Source organism: Diceros bicornis, chromosome 3, assembly GCF_020826845.1.
Source record: "Diceros bicornis minor isolate mBicDic1 chromosome 3, mDicBic1.mat.cur, whole genome shotgun sequence".
Lineage (NCBI taxonomy): Eukaryota > Metazoa > Chordata > Mammalia > Perissodactyla > Rhinocerotidae > Diceros > Diceros bicornis.
The window spans coordinates 90,011,134-90,034,142 of NC_080742.1; the positions used below are offsets into that span (position 1 = coordinate 90,011,134).

At 38.4% G+C, this 23,009-nt stretch overlaps 1 gene segment (V, D, J or C); it reads left to right on the plus strand.

Annotated features, from left to right (window-relative positions):
• The window catches only part of LOC131398307 (T-cell receptor beta chain C region-like), a 287,482-nt gene that overhangs the window by 166,202 nt on the left and 98,271 nt on the right, over positions 1 to 23,009 (plus strand).

Here is a 23,009-nt window from a genome sequence, read left to right on the forward strand (position 1 = left end):
TGTATTGCCTGAGATGGAAGGGAGGCGGCAAATTAACAGGTTTAAAAAGCAAATAAATAAATGATGTGTAGGTGATTTTATCAAAAAAAATAATGAAAGAGCACAGTCAGGGAAAAGGAAATAAAAGCAGTTGGCAATTCACACTAGTTGTTTTTACCAGCTCTGCCTGCCCTCCCACATCTTGTGTAATGTTTTAGTCCCAGGTACACGGCAACTGTGAAGACCATGGGAAGAGACCACATCATGAGGAGGTTGCTGATGGGGGATGAGGAAGCCTTAAAGAAAAGGTCACCTGCCGTTGCTTGTCCCTGGGCCAGCCATGTGCCTCAGACTTCTCTGCTGTGTGGCCCTTTTTCTCTGGGGAGCAGGTAAGTTCCAGTTGTGAGCACTTCTGAAAGTGTCAGGACTTTCTCCTGTGGCTGCAATACCAAGCTCCCTCGCGGGATTTTTCTCCACTTTCTGTCTCTTTCCTCCACAGGCTCCATGGACACTGAGGTCACCCAGAGTCCTGGACATCTGGTCAAAGGAAAAGAACAGAAAGCAAAGATGGATTGTGTCCCCATAAAAACACATACTCGTGTTTATTGGTATCGTCAGAAACTGGAAGGAGAGTTTGAGTTTTTGGTTTACTTACAGAATGAAAATATTATGGATAAATCAAAAGTACTCGATCAGCGATTCTTAGCTCAATGCCCCCAAAACTCAGCCTGCAGCCTGCAAATCAACTCCACTGAGCTAGAGGACTCAGCACTGTATTTCTGCGCCAGCAGCCAATCCACAGTGCTGAATGTGAGCTTTTCTTAGAACACGAACTCATCCCTCACCCGTCTCAGGAAATAAGTGGTGTGTTAGGTGCATAGGAACTAACAGAAACCCAACTTGAAAGAGCATAAACCAGAAGGAAAAATGTATACCTGGCAACTCTAGGTGAGCAGAAAGGAATGTTAAGAAAGAAACCCAAGGAAGGGGAAGGAAGGTGTAAAGGGGGCTCAGATTCTCCAGTTTGCAGGATATCTGGGAAAGGGAAGACCCAGGATACCTTTTCTTTTTTCATGATCTTGATGGATTGCTAACAATTTATAAGAATATGTAATTCTGTGCTTTCCACCTGGCACACCTGTGTCTTCCGGAAGGATAATGGGCAGGTGGGCTGCCTTTCACGTGAACCCTGATCATCCGGTGGAGCACAGTTCATGGAACCAGACACAGAAACTCCTCAAGGGCTTCAGGACTGCTTCTCACCCTGTCCCCGCCGTGGGAACTCAGCAACCCCCTCCCTCCGGAACACTACCATCACGCAACTTTGAAAAGCAACTTTATTGAGGCATAACACACACACACAATAAAATGCACCCATTTTAAGTGTATATTTCACCACATTTTTACACATTTTTACATCCATGTAACCAGTATGACAATCAAGATACAGAAGACTTCCCTCTCCCCAAAAAGTCCGCCCCCATGCTCCTTTATTGAGTTCTTTGTTAATTTCTCTCAGCATTGCTTTGTTGTTTTTTATTGATCAGGTCTTGCACGTATTTTGTTGTAGTTCTCCTAAGTGTTTCCTGAATTTATTTTGAGAAACGTATTATGAATGTACTTTTTAAAACTCATAAGGAATTTACTTATTAAAATATTTGCTGCCAAGATTTCACATTAGCCCATTTTAATGTAGTCTTTACATTTCTCAACTGGTGTCTCAACCTCAGTATGTCACATAAAAATACCTTCTCCAGAAGTTAGTGTTCACCAGCAACCATACGTGAGCTCACATCAGCCTCATTTCCCAAGTGAACCAACCAAGTGTTCGTACTGCTCTGCTTTAAGGTAAAATATAGTAATTCAAACATATCGACAAAGTTGTGCAACTTCTGCAATGTGCACATTAAGAAGAGGTACTTTTTGCTTATGAAAATAAACCAATGAGTTAGGAATAATTAAAGGGAGTATTTTACAGTTAAGCACATAATGTGGAGGGAAGAATTTGAGTGTTGCAGCTCTGCTGGTCAAGTTTGTGAGTCTCTTCTTCTTCTTCCTGTGGGCCTTTCATCAGGTCTAAAGTCCTATAACACAGTCATCTTTCTCCTCGTTCTCCTACCAAATCAATTCAATGTTCCTTAGCTTTCAGTAGCCAGATCGGCAATCTCTTTATTTTGATTGGCAATATGCTTACTTTTAATATAATTGGCAATATATTGGGCAAACATTTCTCATCTTGCTCTTGTTTTCTATTTGTTCCCTTTACCCAATTTCTTATTTATCCTTCTAGGTAACCATTGTTATTATTTTCTTGGTTTATCCTTTAAGTGTTTCTTTTGAAAATATATAAGCATTCCAGATGAAGAATTACTGCATTAGACACATGGAATGAGAGCAGACTGTGGAATCTTTTGCAAAATAGGAAAGGGTGTTAAACAATATAACCTTTTTCATTATTTACTCCTTTGAGCTACCTCTGAAACATGACACTACGTCACAATGAATGCAACAGGGATTTTGAATCCAATAGATTTGTCTAAAGTTCTGTCAATAGGAATTGTGTATATATTACCATTCATTGAGATCTGAAGTGTCTCAGAATTAGTAACACATACTCTTGTAAGGGATTATTTTAAAGTACAATATGTGTAGATCTTTTTGGTCTTCCATTTTGGGGATGTTTTTTCTGATAATAGTGTTCCTTAGCATAAAGCCTCATTCCTTCATACAAGAAAGTATGTCTCTATCATACTGTGTCCCTGCCATTTTCTATTCCAATAATGCCCCCAAGAATCACGTATACATCGTGATAACGAGGATGATGAGGGTGATGATGATGACAACGATGATGATGAAGGTAGCTGATAGTGAGGATGGTATACAGAAAGACAGATTACAGAAATAGTGTCATGTGCCCAGGACTAGAATTATCATTGTAAGTATCTGTCATTGTCATGATTTGGGTCTGTAAATCAGTCTAAATAAGTGGTTTAAATTTTTCCTTTTTTTTTTCTTTAATCAGGACACCTTTGACAAATCTGAGATTGCACATGGTGATAAACTATTTTTGAAGATTTATGAACTTCCTAATGCTTCCTGTTCATAGATTCCAGCATGAAGCATATTCTCTTCTAAAGCAGAAAATTTTAACCTGGGGCCCATAGACCTCCAAGGGGTGCATAGATAGGATTCAGGAAATCCATGAATTTGAATGGGAAAAATGTATCTTTATTTTCACTAAACTCTAACCAAGATATAGCATTTAATTCATGATAGATACAGTGAATAAACCACAGCAATGTTAGCAGCACCTGTGAAAAACAATGATAGAAATCACAGATATTTGCATATATTACAGTTAATATCAAAGTCACAGGTATTTTCACACCATATTACATAGAGCAAATATCATTTATCTTCATGACTATTTTGAAATCATGGCAGTTTTCAGACTTGCCAGGATATATTTTATTTAATGGATTTTAAAGAAGTACACATATTAATGTATCATATTTTTAAAAAATGTTTTCATAACTACATTTGAAAATAATTGATTTCCTTTGTTATACTATGTATTCTATTTTATGGGTTCAAAACATTATTCTGAGAAGGGGTCTTTAGGATTTACCAGATTGCCAAAGGGGCCCATGGTACCAACAAGGGTAAGACCCACCCCGTATGAGGAATGAGATGCTCAACTTTGCAGATGTGGTTGAAAACCTGAAGCCTAAACCCAATCACTGGAAGCAACCTGTCAGCAGGATTCTTCTCAGAGTTCTACCCACACTGCTGTACTTTCTAATGATTCTCATTCTGAATCGTTACATCATTTCCTTTCCCCTTCTCTCTCTCCCTCTCCCACTGTCTTTCCATTTCTCTCTCTCTCTCTCTCTCTCTCTCTCTCTCTCTCTCTCTCACACACACACACACACACACACACACACACACACACACACACACACACGCCTTTCTTCCAGGAGGGGGCAGCAACAGGTTTTAAGTCACCAGACTCCAACCAAAAGTTTCATCATGAAAGTGTCTTTTATTAGAGATGACCTCAGACATAAAAATAAGACAAACATTTATCTGACAAAATAACAGCATTCATTAAGAAATAATTAATTTATGATCACATTTTCATTTATCTAAGACTATTGAGAAGAAACTATGTAACGCAATAAATTTACACTTGTATAAATTTCAAGTCAGTGCTGGGAAACGATATTTTAGTTAGCTGGTACAATCCTATGTCAGTAAATGTCTGATTTTCCTTAACATAACATTAACTTCCTAAATCCTGTGGATTAGGATATCAAGTCCAGAAAATAATGATAGTGAACAGGAATATGGTGCTTATTTTGTGTTAAAAATTATTCTAAATTCTCTATTTATATATGTTCACAACAACTTTTGAAGGAGATACTCATTATGCCCATTTTACAGATGAGAAAATCAAATGAAAGAGAAGTTAAGAGACTTGCCCAAGGTTACATAGCTGCAAAAAGGCCGAGCCAGGACTCAAGTCCAGGCTGTCTCTCAAATCTCTGCTCTGATCGACCGTGACCAGGGGACAGCAGGTTTAGGGCCCTTTGCTATTGCTGAAATTACTGGAGAAACCTCTAATCCATCTCTACTGTGTCAGTTACCACTGTAGCAATAAACACAGAGGATGGAGAGAATTAGCTCTATTTTATAACAACAAAACTTCTGAACCTCTTCTTGTGTTTATGTTTCCCCACTTCATAGTATTGGTGGGAAACAGAGAGGTTGGTGGACAGGCCATAGACTCTGAAAATTGTGGATATTTCCTTTCCTAGTTCTCATCACAGCTGGTGCACAGGCACATGGCATTCGGGGTGAGACTCTGACCAGGAAGTGGGGGACCTTGTCTTCTCACCATGTGGGCTCTTGTCCATTTAGAAGGGATATAAAGAGCTCTGTTGGCAGAAGAGAAGATGTGAGGTACTTGATCTCTCTGAGCCTTAGTCTCCCCATCTACAAAATTAGCTGTGACAGTCAGTTATCTTATAGCAACAACAAAATCTGCATATTGAGCCAAGGGGAGCCCCGGATCCCAGCCCCTTCCCTTGACCTCTCACAGAGTCTGTGTCTGGAGCTTCACAAAGATCTTGTCCCTGCCATGCGCAACTAGGCCCTCTGCTACATTGCCATTTGTCTCCTGGGAATAGGTGAGTCCAAAACCCAGGTGGTAAATTCTTATCCTGGGTGTGCAGACCCCTACTCCAGCACCTCCAGCTTACAACAGCATGGGGCTCCCTTCTGGGCCTTATCCTCTGCCTTTGTATCCTTATCCTACAGGACCCATAGATGCTGAAATCTACCAGATGCCAGCATTCCTGCTCACTGGGGCTGGATGGGATGTGACTCTGGAGTGTAAACAGAATTTGAAAAACAATGCCATGTACTGGTACCGAGGATCAAGGGCAAGGTCTGAGACTGATTTATTACTCAACAGTCAAAAAAGATGTTCAGAGAGGAGACATACCTGAAGGCTACAGCATCTCTCGAGAGGAGAAGGGGCTGTTTCCTCTCACTAGGAAGTTGGCCCACACCAACCAGACAGCCTTGTCTCTCTGTTCTGGTATCACACCACGGTGGAGTATGGCCACTGCCCACCTGTGCGCAAACCTGCCCCAGCCCCGCAGTCCCCGCTACAGCCTCTGTTGTAATACTCTCCTAAGATTCCTTCCCTGCACTCTCTGAATTCTTAATCAGCACTCATGAGAACAGACTCAGAGTGTACACTTTGCTCCTTATGCTTCCAGTCTTTTAATCACTCCTTTTACGTTTATCTACACCTTTTCTTGAGATTTTACTATCTCCTCTCACTTTTCCAAATATGAATAATACAAAATTGAATAGAAAACAGATCCTTTCTCAAAGAAGCTAAGAGTCTAGTAAAGAAGGTGATTATAATAGAGTGGAATATAACATAATATACCTTAATATCATATCATAATATAAGAACATAATGAATACAATACTATAAGCACAAGTTCTTTGGCAGCTCCAGGGAGGACATGCCAATTCTGTCTGGTTGGATCAGAAAAAGCTAAGTGAAGGTTACATTTGAGCTTCACCAGATGGACCCAATTGTGGTTAGGTCATTCTGGACAAAGAGAACAGCCTCTGCTCTGCAAGGGCATATTAAAGAGAGTGACACTTTAGGGAAAATTAATGAAGACAAAGAAGATGATCATCCGATATGAATTAAATCCAATTGGACAAACTTGAGAGAATAGATAGAATGGACTTTTTGAATAAGTTGAGTTCTGGTTTCATGTACATAATTATGGAAGTCCCTTGTAGGCTGTTGCTCAAAAGAGAGAGCTGAGGCTAGAGAGAAGTATTTGGTCATCATCAGCAGACATGTGATCAACATAATTTTTCAGTTGTCTCTATATGACTTTCGTTTCTTACAATGACCACTACTTCAAATAATATGGGATCTTGTTAGCAGTAGCAATTCCCATTTGGGATAGTCGGGTTTGAATTGTCTATGGGACAACCAGATGGACTTGGAAGTAGGTAGTTGCATATACAGATGTGAAATTGAGATGCAATAGAGCTGCACTAGAGATATAGATTCTGTAGAACTCAGCATAAAAAGGATTAAATTATCAGGCCAGAAAATTCCACCCAAAGTATATATTTAGATAACAGAAATAAAATGCTTGTAAATATAGACTGCAGTATTCTGACTCTTTAGGGTGATAAAAGAAATGGACTGTTAAGGCTGACTGAGTGGTGAAGCGATCAGGGTACAGAATGCAAAAACAAGGAAGTGGTTTAGAGAGAGAGTGAGTTTTGGTTGGTCTAATGTTGATATTTCTAGGAAAATGAGGAAAAAAATGGTATCCCAGCAGAAAAAGCCACAAACACTTCTTGGATAATAGGCAGAAGTAGGCCAAGGGTCATATGTTAGTTTATTCTGGTAAATAAGAACTTTTACATTGTAAATATATAAATATATAAAGCTTATTGATAGCCATTAAAGAAGGCTTAAATAAGTGAAAATAGATCCTATTTTTATAGGTGGGATAGATTCAATGCTTTAAAAAACGTTCATTTTTCCATATTGATTTACACTTTTAATATAATCCAATCAAAATCCCAACAGGTTTTTGATAGAACTTGATAAGTTAAATCTCAAATTTATATTTTGCTTCAAAAAGACCAAGAATAGCTAAGACACTCTTGATGTAGAAGAACCAAGTGAGAGGATCTAACAAATGTCAAGAATTACTATAAAGCCACAGTAATAAAAGTAGTGTAGCATAGGGCCAGTGACATATAAATTGATCCATGGGGAAAAATGTATATATGTCTGTATCCACACAGAGATGGTACCGCAGAAGTCAAAGAACAGATTTTTCTACAAGTGTTGATGGGAAAATTGGGTATCTGTATGAAGAAATAATGACATTGGACACTTACCTCACAACATATCCCCAATTAGTTGCAGCTGCATTAGAAACAGAAATGTAATAAGTCACAAAGCTTTAAGAATTTATCTTAAGAGCATATCTTCATAGTCTCAAGGCAGGGAAGGATTTCTTAATCTTCTTTATCAGTAAGGAACTGATTGATAAAAATGACTACATCAAAATCAATTCATTCCACTCATCAGAATTAACTACATAAGAATGAAAAGTTTAGCTATATAATGAGATATGATTATATATATTATAATATTAAAATATTATATAATATATATTATATAATATATTAATATAATTAACATTAAATATATCACATATATTTATATATGCATATACATAGCTACATTTATGTACCCAAGAAAGGCTAGTATGTAGAATTTATAAAGAACACCTACAAATTAATTTCTCTACAAATCAATGACAAAAAATTAACTCTAGAAAATGAGTACAAATTTCAAGAAACAACTCACAAAAGAGAAAATTTAATATGCCATTAAACATGTAAACATTGCTAAATTTAATTATTAATTAAAGGAAATGCAAACTAACACCCTAATGAAATATATCTTAAGAGCGGCTAAAATGAAATAGGTGCACTATATCAAGTGTTGGCAAGGAAACGCGTCAAGAACTCTCTTGAATCTTTGGACAGAGTGTGAAATGGTGGATCTACTCTTGAAAACAATTTGACATTCTCTAGTAAGATCAAGGTGTGTATACGTTTTGGACGTGTGTATATGTTTATTACCTTGACTGTGGTGATGATATCACAGGTGTATGCATACGTCCAAACTCATCAGCTTCTATACACTAAATATGTGCAGTTTTTTGGTATATCAATTACACTTCAATAAAGCTATAAAAAAAAAAGAAAAGATGTGTGTACCCACTATCCAGCAATTCCACCCTTGAGAAACTCTTTCCTAGAGGAACTCTTATATGTAAACCAGGGCACACATACAAGCATATTCAGTGTAATACTACCTTGTAACAGCAAAAAATTGTGAAATACCCAAGTGTAAAGAAACAGAGGAATTGATAAATAAATGTTGGTGTTTTACTATGAAGAAATTATACAGCAGTGAAAATGAATGAACTAAAGTTAAACACATAAATATCATTGAACTTTATAATTTTCAGTGAAAAAATTACATTGCAGGAGACATGTACAGCATTGTCCTATTTGCATAAAGTTTAAAGCATGCAAAACTACACACTATTGTATTTAGTTATACAACTGTGTATTAAAATGTAAATTAGAAGCAAAGAAAGATAAACACAAACACTCAATAGAGTTAGAGAACAGGGTTGGAGTGGCATCAGATCTGGAAAGCAAACAAGAGAGTTCAAAGACTGACAATATTTTACTTCCTAAGAGGGGTTATTTGTTCAAGTGCTCATTTTATTGATATGTTATCAAATTCTTGTGTATATATTAAATATGTACTTTTTAATGTGGAGAAAACAACCTCATTGAACAATTGAATGAGTAAAGAGAAATCAATGAAATGATACACATTTATGCTGTTAACATTACTTACCTAGAATGGGGATGTGATGAAGGAAGAAGAAAGTAAGCAAAAATAGATCCTGAAAAAAGACATGCACTATTTAAAATAAAGGGTGATGGAGAAAAAAGAGGTTATCTAAAATAAACACTTAAAAACGAACAAGCTAAAATACACCAGAAATATCAAAAAGGTGAAATATTCTGCAAAGCAGTGGCTAGTCTCAGGATCATAAAAACAACAGTAACAACAGGGATCTGTATTATATTAAAAGATAATTAGATAATTAATCATCAAAAGTAGTGCCCAGTCTTGAGTTAAGAAAGTGATGCTCAAATCAACAACAAAGGACGTTTTTTAGACAACTGCTAAACTTTGAATAAAAACTGGGTAGTAGATAAAATGAAAATGCATTGACAGGGAAAGATGATGATCGTTAACTGGAAAAAAAAAAGGTTATAAAACAGCATTTACAGAATGATATATTTTTTATCAAAAAGAATATGTCTACACACTCACACACATAGGGAGAAAGAGAGAGGGAGAGATGTGGAAAGAATATCAGCAATCATCTTGGGCAGTGAAACAGTGTCTTATTTTATCTTTATTTTCTAACTTCCTAAAATATATACATATACATATATATATTGTTTCTGTTAGTAAAAATAGATATAAAATGCTTTTAAAATGAATATTTTTAAATGAATAAAATATAAACTATATTCACTGAGCAAGGATAAAAACTTTCCTTCTGATACCATGAAATGCTTTTGCCCAGTAACATGAAGCAGTAACATGACAATTATGAGTCTGCAAAGCAATCACGACACAAGAAGGTTGCTTGCTGATAGGGCATGGAAAAGCCTCATCCTTTCGCTGCCTTGATGCCACCATGGTTACAAGTCTCTTCTGCTGTGTAGCCCTTTGTCTCCTGGGAGTAAGTGAGTCCTGAGCACAAAAGAAAAATCCCATTCTAGGCATGCCAACTCCTAGTCCCAACCTTTTTCCTTATCAGGCTCCCTTCAGGGCTTTGTCTATAGCTGCTGTGTCCTCCTCTTACAGGCCGTGTTGATGCCAAAGTCACCCAGACTCCAGGACATCTGGTCAAAGGCAAAGTACAGAAAGCAAGGATGGAGTGTATCCCCCAAAAAGGACATACTTTTGTTTCCTGGTATCAACAGATCCAGAAAAAAGAGTTTATGTTTTTGATTTATTTTCAGAATGAAAAATTTCCTGATCATATTGAGTTGGTCAAGGAGCGATTCTCAGCTCAATGCCCCAAAAACTCACCTTGCAGCCTGGTAATGCAGTCCTCTGGACCAGGAGACTTGGCACTGTATTTCTGTGCCAGCAGCCAATCCACAGCGTAGAAATGGTAGTTCCTCTTAGTGCACAAACTCATCATGGACCCAGCTCAGGAAGCAGGTGATGTATGAGGTGGGTAGGAAGTAACAGAAATTGCCTGGGGCTAGCTTCAGTCACAGTGGGATTTAGTACAAGGCTAGAGAGTATTAGCAGCAGTCAAGGCATGATGGACAGACAATTCTGGAAAAAAACACCAGTTGGCCAGGGTCTGGAATGACTGCCTCTCCAGTTCTCATGTTTCTTCTCTTATTTTGTCTGCTGCATGTTTTTCTCTCCCTGTATTCTATCTTTCTCTTTTCCTCCAGTCCTCATGACAAAGGTAAGATGGTTATTGAAGGTCACACCTCAGTTGTCATCATTCCAGCACACTGACAAAGACCAGCCCAGCTCTTTCTAAACCTCGGTTTAAAATCCCAGGGGAAAGAACAGACTAGTCATGATCCAGCCATGAATCTTCTGCAAAAGCATTCAACTCTTGCTGTGTATGTATGTATTTAAAATCATGTAAATCTTACTTTATTATGCATGCAATTCTGTCTCTTAGAGTGTTCCACTCAGCTCAAAGTAAGTGAAACGCTTCATTTTTTCTGTATGTACATCTAGTCTGTTGCTTCTAAATGATGCACAATGTTCCATATCCACTTCTCCAGAAATAGACACTAAATTTTCCTCCAGTTTCATGCCAGCATCTGAATATGCTTGTACTTATCACATCATGGACCCATATAAGCATTTTATAGGATTATTTACCCAGAATCTTGATTGCTGAGACACAGTACTATATGTATATGTTATTTCATGTACCTAAATACCACCAGAGGGCTCTTCAGAATTGTCGTGTAAGTCTAAAATCCCACTTAAAAGTGCATAAGGCTTCCCATATCCGCTTATCCTCTTCTGGCATTATCCAGTTTTCTAGATTGTTGCCAGTCCAGCAGTGTAAAGAGATTCCAATCTCTCTTCCACCCCTACCCCCAGAACACCACCAGTGTTTACCAAAAAGATGTAGATGACAATTTAAGAAAAATAAATAAAACCAAGAATTTAATAGGAAGGGGGGGATTACTTTATGCTCCTATACTACTAACTGGCAATCATCTAGAAAGCCGGATAATGCTCTCTCCCTCCCCCCCCCCTCCTATTTGCAGTTTCGTATTGCTAATGAGTTTGAGCACTTCTTCATTTGATGTTGGTCCTGGATTTCTGTTCTCAAAATGGCCTATTCATATCCTTAGGCCATTTCTCTATTGGGAATTCTATATTTTTCTCAATGATTTGTAGGAGTTCCTTTGATATATTAGATATTAGTCCCTTTTTTGTTTTAGACATTGAAATACCACCTCCCTATATGGCTTCATCCCTGTCCCAGACCGCAAAGAACCGGTAGGTGTTGGGGGGGGTACAAGTGGTCTTTCTTTCTGAGCGGGTGTATGTTATCACCATTACTGAAACATGCCTCCATTTCTCCCATCCTTAGTCCCATGGGCATCCAAAGTGCTGTCTCCCCCACTGTTACATATGTCTTTGTGTAGTGTAGAAAAGTATCCAACCATTGCTGCTCCCAAAACTTTTATCATCCATCAACAACCCCCTTTCATCCAGAAATGCTGAGAAAATGCTTCATTCCATTCAGCTGTGCTTTTTGCTCCCTGGAGCAAACTCTATTGAAATTAATTTTTCTCTCTCTTTTTTCTAACCGGATTCTGTTGTCTGGTTACAACAGGGGCAATAAAAATTCACACGTGTTTCTTAAAGATTTAATATTTGCCCCATGTTACCTATTTTAGGGCCAAATTCCATCCAAAGCAACCACCGATTTCACTGAGCTTTTGAAATGACGGCTGATCCATCTTAATTCCACCAATGCATGAGAGCAAATCCCTTTCCCTGAGACATAAAAGGACTGAGAAATGTTTAGCTGTACTACACGAGATTTCAGTCTCTGGGAAAAAAGAGAAGAGTAAAAAGAGCCATGAAAAAATGTATTTAAAACAATGCGTGTTATGGCAAATTATAGATTTTTTAGTGAACAACATGAGAATATTATATGCTCTGTAGACAGCAATTTTTCATTGGATAAATTAAAACAAATGCATAAGGAATAACTTAGGAACACAAATTTTAATTGATACCCAGAAAACCATCAGTCTTTACCATAAAGATGAAGATAATTTAAGAAAAGAATGAAACCCAAAATTTAATAGCAAGTGAGAAAATATGAATAGAAAAAATTTCCTGTAAATTCAGGAAGAAATAATATTTGTAAAAAAGTACTTAAGAACACTTTAAAAGGACTTAATAACACTTTATGTTATTCAGTTTGATTAAAAGCCCAGTCAGAGGGTTACTTTTATAAATTACTTATAATAGTATCAGTTTGACAATAGGGATCAAGAACCTTAAAATTGCTTACTCCTGGGAATTCAGCTTTTGATCAAAATGGATAGTTGTTACTGTACTTGCCCTACATCCATGAGCCACTCTAAAACCTAACAAAAGTTTTAAGGCAACAATTTTCAGACAGTAGACAACAGGCAGTAGAGGGTTGTGGTCACGGAGAACAGGAAACACAGATGGGAGCCTCACTATTGCCCCAAGTCTCTGCCTGGATACAGTTTCTCTGCCTTGGTACAATTTCTGGATGCAGCACAAAGGCATGGAGACAGGCAGAGCGCAGCAGTCTCACTTTGGTGGGGAGGCAGAGGTCAGAGTTCAGGGCTGTGGAGTGGCTGATGTACAGAAAAAGACTCCCAACATTTTATGGAGTCCCCTCAGTCTTTGTCAGATAGTGAACAGCATATACATAGAGAAAGCCTCCCTAAGGCCTGCCAGAGAGCAATTGCTGGGGAGCTGTGAGAGGAAGGAGATTCTGGCTGCCACACAGTCCTGGGAGACATGAACTCTGACCAGCCAGAGTGGAGAGACCTTGCTGAACCCCCTGGGAATACACTTGGCACCGCTCGGGGTGTGGGTCACACTTTGAGAGAAGGGCTACCCAAGTCCTAGAGTGAGAGCCACTCTAGAACTGCCTTAACCAAGTTCAACAAGACTCCAAGGGATCCAGCTGATTTGCCAATAAATTAACTGCCTTTTAGAGAAAAATATCATAACACTCTCTAAATAAGGGCGAAAAAAAAAATCTAGACTTTCAACAATGTAGCATCCATAATTTCAATCAGGCAATGAAAAAGTATTAGACATGGGAAGAAATAGGAAAATATGACACATACATAGGGGAAAAAATTGGCAATAGAAACCAACTCTGAAATAACAAAGATGTTGGAAATTTCAGACAAGGAATTTTAAGTAGCTACTATAAAAATATGTTCAGGGGCCGGCCAGGTGGCGTAGCGGTTAAGTTCGCGTGCTTCAATGTGGTGGCCTGGGGTTCACCAGTTTGGATCCTGGGCGCAGATCTATGCACTGCTCATCAAGCCATGCTGAGGCAGTGTCCCACATAGAGTAACTAGAAGGGTATACAACTATGACATACAACTATCTACTGGGGCTTTGGGGAGAAAAAATAAAGGAAAAATGGAGGAAGATTGGCAACAGATGTTAGCTCAGGGCCAATCTTCCTCAAAAAAAAAAAAATATATATATATGTTCAAGGATTTAGAGGAAAATGTGGTCATGATTTGATGAATTGATAAAAGTGATTAACCCATAGCAATCAAGACTAATTACATATCAATGATGATAAAGAGAATATCTCTATAGATATGATAGACATCAAAATGATGATAGAATATCACAAATAAGTATATGCCAATAAATTCTACAACTTAGATGAAATGAAATTATTTGAAAAACACAAACTTACCAAACTTATTCAAGATTAAATTAGAAATGTGAAGAACCTTATAGGAAGAAAACTGAATTATTTATCAAAACCATTCCCTCAAACGAAACTACGGACCCAGATTCCTTTCCTGGTGAATTCTATCAAACATTTATGGAAAAAAGTGATGTCAACTTTACATAAATTATTTTTTAGAAAATAAAAGAGGAGGAAACACTTCACAAGTCACTATGTAAAGCCAGCAAAACTCTGATGCCAAAACCTAACAAAGATGTTAGAGAATATCCTTTATGATCATAGATGAAAAAAAATCCTTCCCAACATATTAACAAATCAAATCCAAATGAGTATGTGTATATGTATATATGCATATGTGTATATGTTTATACAAATATAGTGATAATACATCATGATCAAGTGGGTTTATTGCAGAAGAAACAATGGGTTAGCATTCTAAAATCAACGTATGTCATCATTTAGCAGAATAATGAAGAATAATCATTTGACCATCTCAATTGATGATGAGAAAACATTGTCAAAATCCAGTAATAATTCAAAATAAATGCTCTCGTCAAATTGGTAATAGGAAAATGCTTTCTTCATCTGATGGAGAGTATCGACAAAAATGTACAACTGACACCCTATTTAATGGAAAATATTGAACACTTTCCTCCTATAATCAGGAACAAGGCATGTTGTTTTCTTTCACCACTTTTCTTCAGCATTGTATTGGAGGTCTTAACCAGTTTGATAAGGCAAAAAAATATATAAAGAAAGAAAGAAATAAAGGAAGAAAGGAAGAAAGAAAAATATTAAAGGTTGGAAAGGAAGAAGTGAAATTATCACTATTTTCATATTACGTGGTTGTTTATATAAACAACCCTAAGGAATTAATAAACAACAACTAGAAATAATTAGTGAATTTAGCAAGATCACAAGATACAAGGTTAATATGAAAAAATCAAGTGTTTTTATACGTGCTGAAAACAATCGAAAAGTCACCTTCGGAAAACAATACCATACACAATAGTATCAATAACAGGAACAAATTTAACAGAAGATAGTCAATGAAAAACTAAAAAACATCACAAAAGAAAGTTAAAGAAAATATTAAAAATGGAAAGATATATCATGTTTATAGATTGGAAATTTCAGTGCATTAAGATAGCAATTTTTTCAACAAATAATGTTAGAACTGGGTGATCACATGGAAAGAAATGAACTTTACTGATATTTCACATCATAAACAAAAATCAATTTGAGATGGATCATAGACCTAAGTGTAAAAGCTAAAACTACAAATCTTCTAGAAGAAAACATCGGAAAACATCTTTGTGAGTTGAAGGTAGGCAAAAATTTCTTATGACACAGAAAGCACTAATTAGTAGTGAAAAAAATCATTTCCCTTTTGGCACCCCTTGTGCCAGAGGATGTTTGTTATGCGAATCAATAATTCACAAATAAGAAGAGAGTCAATTATATGTGTCCTCCATTCATTCCTCTAATAACAGTCTCATCCCTCCTCTGGCATAGATTCTGCCCCCATACAACTTCTGCTTCTCCTCTCCTTGCCATGCATCTACAAACTTCCCCTGTAGGACTCTACTTGACCTGAGTCCTCTGTTCTCTCAACTGATGAGACCCCCAAAAAGAGTTTATATTCAGCTTCCAAATCTCTTTTCCACTCAAACCACTGCCTACAGCAGGGGGCACCAAAACAGAATGCATCCTTTAAGAGTTGCAAATAAAGGCAATAATATGTTTCCCATTAAGGGCAAACCCCAAAGGATCATCTTTTTTATCTTTATCCTGTTTGTATTAATCGAGTCCCTGGGTAAGCAATTTATTGGAGTAAATTCACCTTTCCATTGATATTATTAGTGGAGAACTCTACCTAGACAGAGAGAGAAGGAGGGAGAGAACACTAGTACATGTCATATAGAGTGTATACAGTGGCTGTGAAATGTGTGTGGGCACATTTAAATAAATCAGCAACTACGCAAAAGAACACAGGAGGGAGAGAAGTAGATGAGGGATAAACAAGAGAGGCCATGAGTTGGTAATTATTGAAGCTGGGTAGTGTGGGGACCAGGAGGCTCATTATACTATTACATCTACTTGAATGTATTAGAAATTTTCATAATCAAAAGAAAAGTATTAAAAAGAAGACTTTCCTGGTGTGAAATGCAACAGGATCGATTAGCGTGGGATGCCACGATGTGTCCATGGATGAGGTGGAGCCAGGACGGGCACAGACCTGAAGTGGCAAAGAGCATTGGCTTATGACGTCAGACAGGGTCTCAGACTATCGTTGTACCAGTGCTGTGTTGGTAATTTGTTGCATTGAATTGTTGAACATTTTCCTTCTAAAATCAGGAACAATTTTTGTTATGATAAAATGAACTCTTTAATGAACTACTTTCAGTTAGTTCAAAATATGAGTGAAGGTGTCAAGTATTTCTTTGAAACACATACCCACATTAAGTGATGAACTTCCTACAATGAGCCAATATTTTCAGTAAATATCTATGCCCAGAGAAATGACCAGAAAAGCAGCAACCAATAAAGAATAGTAGCAATTTGGAACAAAGTTAGTAGTGCTGGCCCCCTTAAAAAATACAAAACAAAGCAAACTTTCAAACTTTATGGTGAATATAGTCAAATTGCAAAGCTTACCTAGACCTGAATTAGAAAAAAATGAATAACTGCAGGAAAAAAGAGAAATGTTACAGTCACCACCTTCCAATAAAATTAGATCCCCTTCATTTGAAAGGATTCTGAATGTTCTCCATAGCCTATTCAATGGGGAGAATGATGCTTCCTTGAATAACTGAAATGGTCACCCCTAGGAAGGGGGATATAAACTACCTTCTGAGAGATGGCAGAGGAGAACCAGGAAGAGAAGAGGAGGGAGTGAGTTCAGCATCCGCTGGTATGACATACAATAAGTAAACCAAAGCACCACCTGCCTGAGAATAAGGGAGTGAAGAAGGTTAGGTCCCGAGGGGGAAAGGGGTGTGGCCGCATCTTTCTCTGAGGCCTAATAAGTTGAGAGGGACAATGACATCACTGACTGAATCCTTCCACTTTCCTATTTCTATGTCCTATTTCTCCCAACACTGAGAGCTGGAAACGCCTCCATCCCACTTCTCCCTGCCATGGGCTCCATGCTCCTCTGCTGTGTGGCCTTTTGTCTCCTGGGAACAGGTGAGGAAACACATGGGAAATCCCTGCCTTAAATTTGCCAGGTCCTGGCTGAAGATTCTCCTTTGAGACTGCAGCAAGAGGACCCTTCCCAAGTTCTGTCTCCAGTTTCTATTTTGTTTCCTCACAGGCTCCATGGATACTGGCGTTACCCAGACACCAAGGAATAGGATCACAAAGACAGGAAAGAGAGTTGTACTGGAATGTTCTCAGACTAAGGGTCATGACAGAATGTACTGGTATCGACAAGACCCAGGACTGGGGTTACGGCTGATCTACTACTCCTACGATGTCAAGGATACTAACAAAGGAGAAGTCTCCTATGGGTACAATGTCTCTCGAAAGGAACAGGCGAAATTCTCCCTGTCTCTAGAGACTGCTGCCCCCAACCAGACAGTTCTTTACTTCTGCGCCAGCAGTTATTTGCACAGTGCTTCTTGGCCACCTGCTCTCTACACAGAAAGTCAGGCCCATGGCTGAGTTATTTGCTCAGAAGGCATCCTAGATGTGGGATGCGGGGATCCTTAGAGGTCTGAGTGGTTCTATGCTGAGCCTCAGGCTGAGCTTAGGGCCACTTTGAGTCAATGTCCCCCGGCCATGTGTTGACTCTGAAACCACAGGCTAGGTCAAACCCATCCGCCCTGCCTACTGACCCTCTTTATCTATTCTAGCGGGCTTAGCGCAATAGTGTCCTTCTAGGAGAATGAAACTGAGCATTTGGCAACACCAGCATGATTTTCAAGAAGAGTATTTCTTATTAGCTCAAACAGAATGTGGTTTTTAATGGTTCTTTTGCCTCTGTCTCCACCCACTTTGCAACATCTCCAACTCCATCCTGTTCCTACTGACAGCCCCTTCACCCAGCCCACCCTTTCTCAGTCACAGTCCCTCTGAGCTCCAATCACTGTTTAGCTGGGTAACTGGTTGCCTTTGTACTGAGAACAAACTGACAAGCTTGTTTTCTAAAACTTCATTCTAAGTAAATTTAATTCTCATTAAATCTGACTCAGAAAGTGAAGTTCAAGCACCAGAGACTGTGATCTATAAAAGTTATCTTTCATCTACTGCCCTACACTTGGATCTCTGCTGAGATTAATCTTAACCTGCAGAAGATGATAGACTTGCCTCATTATCTGGAGGTACTGAATTTCAAAAATGTGCCTACTCCCCAACATGCAGCCAAAGCTAGGAGCTTGGAGATTCCCCTTGCTCTCAAAGCATTGGAATAAACCCCTGGCTTTCCTGCAGGGGGGATCTTCCTAGGAGCCAGTGAACTCCAAGCACAAAAATGCTTGATCAAGGGCTGCCATAGCATGATGTAAAAGTCTGCCTGAGAATCAAGTTGAAGCCTCCCTCATGTGCTTTGTCTTCTCACCCCATAAGCCTCAATTATTTTATCAAAAGAATCCACAGGACTTGGTCACAGTTCAGGCACAAAGAACCCAACTTATTTTATTTTCTACCTGTTCTAATCTGAAAAGAACGTCACCTTTTTTTTCAGTCTCTTAAGAGTTCTATCTTATTTAAAAAATCAGTTTTCAATGTTTTGTCTCCTGCTTTCTACGCACATTTCATCAATAGTCTCATCTCTAATAATAATTCTTCTCCCCTAAGCTATTAACTGTTCCATTTAATTGTCTACCGGACATTTCTAGTAGATTTCCCTGGATTTTTTTTTGCCTTCTTTTTTCCCTCAGTGTAAATACTCTTCCTTAACATTTCCATCCATGATCAGGACAATTTTTTTCATAAGTCCGTAACTATCTACTGGGCACTTTCAGCTGGATACTCCACGATTCAAATTCAAATAATTTATTGTAGAATTTGTAGTCTCCCCACCTTTACATGCACCCATTCTGGTCCGTATACTGTATTTCTGTCTCAGTGGTTGGACAATCATTCTACATTACTCGTTTCCATTAGTCCTCATGTTAAATCCATTTACAAATCTATTACTTCAATATCCCACATTGTCATAGGTTTGGTTTTCTGGAAAACGGACATTGGAAGAGAGATTAGTGTGAGGGAATGTTATTAGAAAATGCCCTCGCAATCAACACAGTTAGAAGGGAACAGAAGGAATTAGCATGGGGCAGAGGGAGAAGCTGGGCTCTCCTGCAGCCTAAAGAAAGGCCTCATCAAGCCCACAGGGAGCTCTGAAGCTGGATGCCCTTAGAATCATCGAAGTTGAAGAGAAGGGGCCAGGTCCTATACTCACTTTCCTCGCAACTGTGTTATTGGGCATGGGTGGCCCTAAGAAGGGGCACGCCCTTGTTGGGGGAAGAGGTGTCCTTTTTTAATTTATTTTATTTTATTTTATTTATTTTTAATTTTTTGTTTATTGCAGTAACATTGGTTTATAACATTGTATAAATTCCAGGTTTACATCATTATACTTCTATTTCTGCATAGATTACATCATGTTCACCACCCAAAGACTAATTACAACCCATCACCATACACATGTGCCGAATTATCCCTTTCGCCCTCCTCCCTCCCCACTTCCCCTCTGGTAACCACCAATCCAATCTCTATCTCTATGTGTTTGTTTATTGTTGTTATTATCTACTACTTAATGAAGGAAATCATACGGTATATGACCTTCTGCCTCTGACTTATTTCACTTTGCATAATACCCTCAATGTCCATCCATGTTGTCACAAATGGCTGGATTTCATCGTTTCTTATGGCTGAGTAGTATTCCATTGTGTACATATACCACATCTTCTTTATCCATTCATCCCTTGATGGACACTTAGGTTGCTTCCAAGTCTTGGCTATTGTGAATAATGCTGCAATGAACACAGGGGTGCATGTATCTTTATGCACTGATGTTTTCAAGTTCTTTGGAAGAGGTGTCCTTTAGCCAAGGCAATTCATGCAGAGAGCTGTCAGCCAGAAGCACTCCCAGCAAATGAGGGAAAACATCCTTCCTGCCTAGAGGGAGAGACAGGAGACACGGCACAGTTTCCCATACATATGTTTATCTGATTCAGCTGCTCCTTTCCTTCCTTGTTGTCTCTACTTTCGTGCAGGTTCTCATCACCCATTACCTAGAAAAAAAGTGTCCACCAGCCTCTTACTTCATCTGCTTTCCTCTGTCTTAGTCATTGTAACAGGACTGATCGAGTCTGACATTCTTCACGTGGCACACAAAGCCCTTCATGCACAGGTCTCTGCCTAAAAATATGGACCAACCTCCCAAATTCACTCCAGCACTTCAGACTCTAGTTTGACCGAACATTTTCTATTTCTCTGAAAAGGCCAAGCCAAACCACACAGCTGTAGCTTTGCAAACGCTCTTTCTGCTGTCTGAAGTGGGTTACTGCTTCTTGACTGCCTGGTTTACTCTTGCACATCTTTTCATTCTTAGCTCAAAGATTAGTTCATCTATAAAGGCTTATCTGGCTCCTATAGATGGAGAAGACTCAGCTCTTATTCATTCCAAAACTACTATAGTTATTGTATTCTTTCATAATTCTTTTTACATCGACTCGTCCCAAGACTATATTATATTCTTTAGTTTAAGAGTGTGTCCCTCCAAATTTATATCCCTGGAACTGAGTACAATGTCTGACTTAGTGAAGGAAAGATAGAAGGAAGAAAGGAAGGGAAGGAGAGGTGGAGGGAGGGAGGAAAGGAAAATAAACTCAAGCATGTCTTCAAGTAGTTCTCCAGGATTTTCTTCCAAGTAACATGTTTGCTGAGTTCTGGTGTGTGTTTATTTAAGACCTCCATACCACAACCTGAAAGTCCTTTTAAAAGAAAGAAAATATGTTTGGTTAAGCATAATGCTATAGGAAGACTAAAAAGATTGGAAAATGAGAGAGAGTGTTTTATTGGACCGAAAACATATAGAGACATATGTCATAATCGCTATCTGATGATAATGTGATTGACTGAGAACCAGGCAAAGTGAACCATAACCCCAGACGTGCATGTGAAAATGGAGAAGGTTTCAAGGGAAATAAAAGCTGTCCTCCCTAATGGAGTTTGAGATTTGAAACAGAGGACATATAAAAGAGGTTATGTACGTATACGTATATGTATATGTATATTATGTGTATGTGTGTATATGCATGTGAATATTTTTTATTTGAATTTTTAACACAAACCATATACTTATATATGGGGATGGGTTTAAAAATAGTTTTAGTTGGAATATTTAATATTTAATATGTTAAGTTCATGCCCAGAGTTCCAGTTTTGGTATTAGAGGCAAAGAAACAGAGCAAGGATGGAGCAAGGATGGTGAGTTATGCTCTATTTGAGGTCCTTTGGGACTTCCAAATGCTAGTATAGTACAGTTGAGAGCATGATATTGAAGCTCATAAAAGGCTTTTATGTGTGGGATCCAGACACATGAGTCATTACATAAAAGCTCAACTCCCATGCTCCAAAATCGGTGTCTGTGATTCTCTAGAGCTGAACTCTATCCTGTGATAATACATAGGAACCTCAACATCACACACTATTCTTGGCATGGCAGATTAAACCTCAGAGAGCGTCTCACTTCCACATAGAACCAGAGCCCTGAGCTAGAAGAGATCTATCTCCGTTCCGGAAACCAGGACCCTCCACCTTTCTTCCCTCTGCCTCCTCTAAAAACAGGTGAGTCCTTTGCCGTGATATGAAGTTTTAACCCAGCATTGCCCCACTCTGGTTCCAGGTCTTTCCATCCTGGCTGAATATTAAAACTCTGTTTTGTCTCTTGTCCTCATTGGTATCTCTTTCTTCTACAAACTTCATGGAGACTGGAAGGACTACAGGTCCTGAGAATCAAGGAAGCTCCAGTGAGAGAGGACCAAAAATGTGCAGAGATGTATGTAACAATTATCTCTGATCATTCCTGTATCCTTAATTGTTGACATTTAGAAATTCTCAGCATCTGCTCCAGAAACTTCTCTTGCTATACCAGAAAGATGGGCCATGCATGAGTTATTCTTGCGTGGACAGTTTATCTCTGCCTTCAAGTACCCCTTCATCTAAGTAGGACCTGAGCCTCTCTCATATCTACTCCGAATCCAAGATCTATCCATTTCATTCTTCCCTCTTTCTTTAATCACTTCTACTGTGAGATATGGATTCTACATCCAGTCACTGCTGAGGAATTTCGTCAAGTCTTCACTCATCCTTAAATCTTCTTATACTTAGAACGACTGGGAGCCTCTCTCTTTCCTGTTTCTGTAAAATTCATCAGAAAGACTCTTCCTAAATCTCTTAAGTGTCTATTCACCCATTTCACCTTTGTTCAGCAGGGGGCAGTAGAATTTCATTTATTTTTTCCCTCAACAGTTTCTATTAAAGTAAGACCAGCTTTCATAGTAAAAGCAAAGTCCACATGTCATTAATGATTTTAACGATTACCTACCCTTATCTTAAAGGAGCCCTTAATGGGACAAGAGTATTTCAGGGTTTGGTAAGTCATAATTGTTATATTCTTTCAGGATATATGAGAAAGCAAGAGTGAGCAGGAGCCCTCAGGTGTTACATATAGAATACATAAAGACTGAAAGGCGATCCTCAAATAATGGAGCCTTAATAGTCAAAATTCGAAACCCCAGGTCAGCAGCATGTAAGAGAATTGTATTGAATATCAACCGGATGCTAATGAACTAGGGCCAAGGAAGCAGACAAACTGGGAAGGGATACTGGGATTAGTTTTTGTGACTCACAATCAAAGCTACA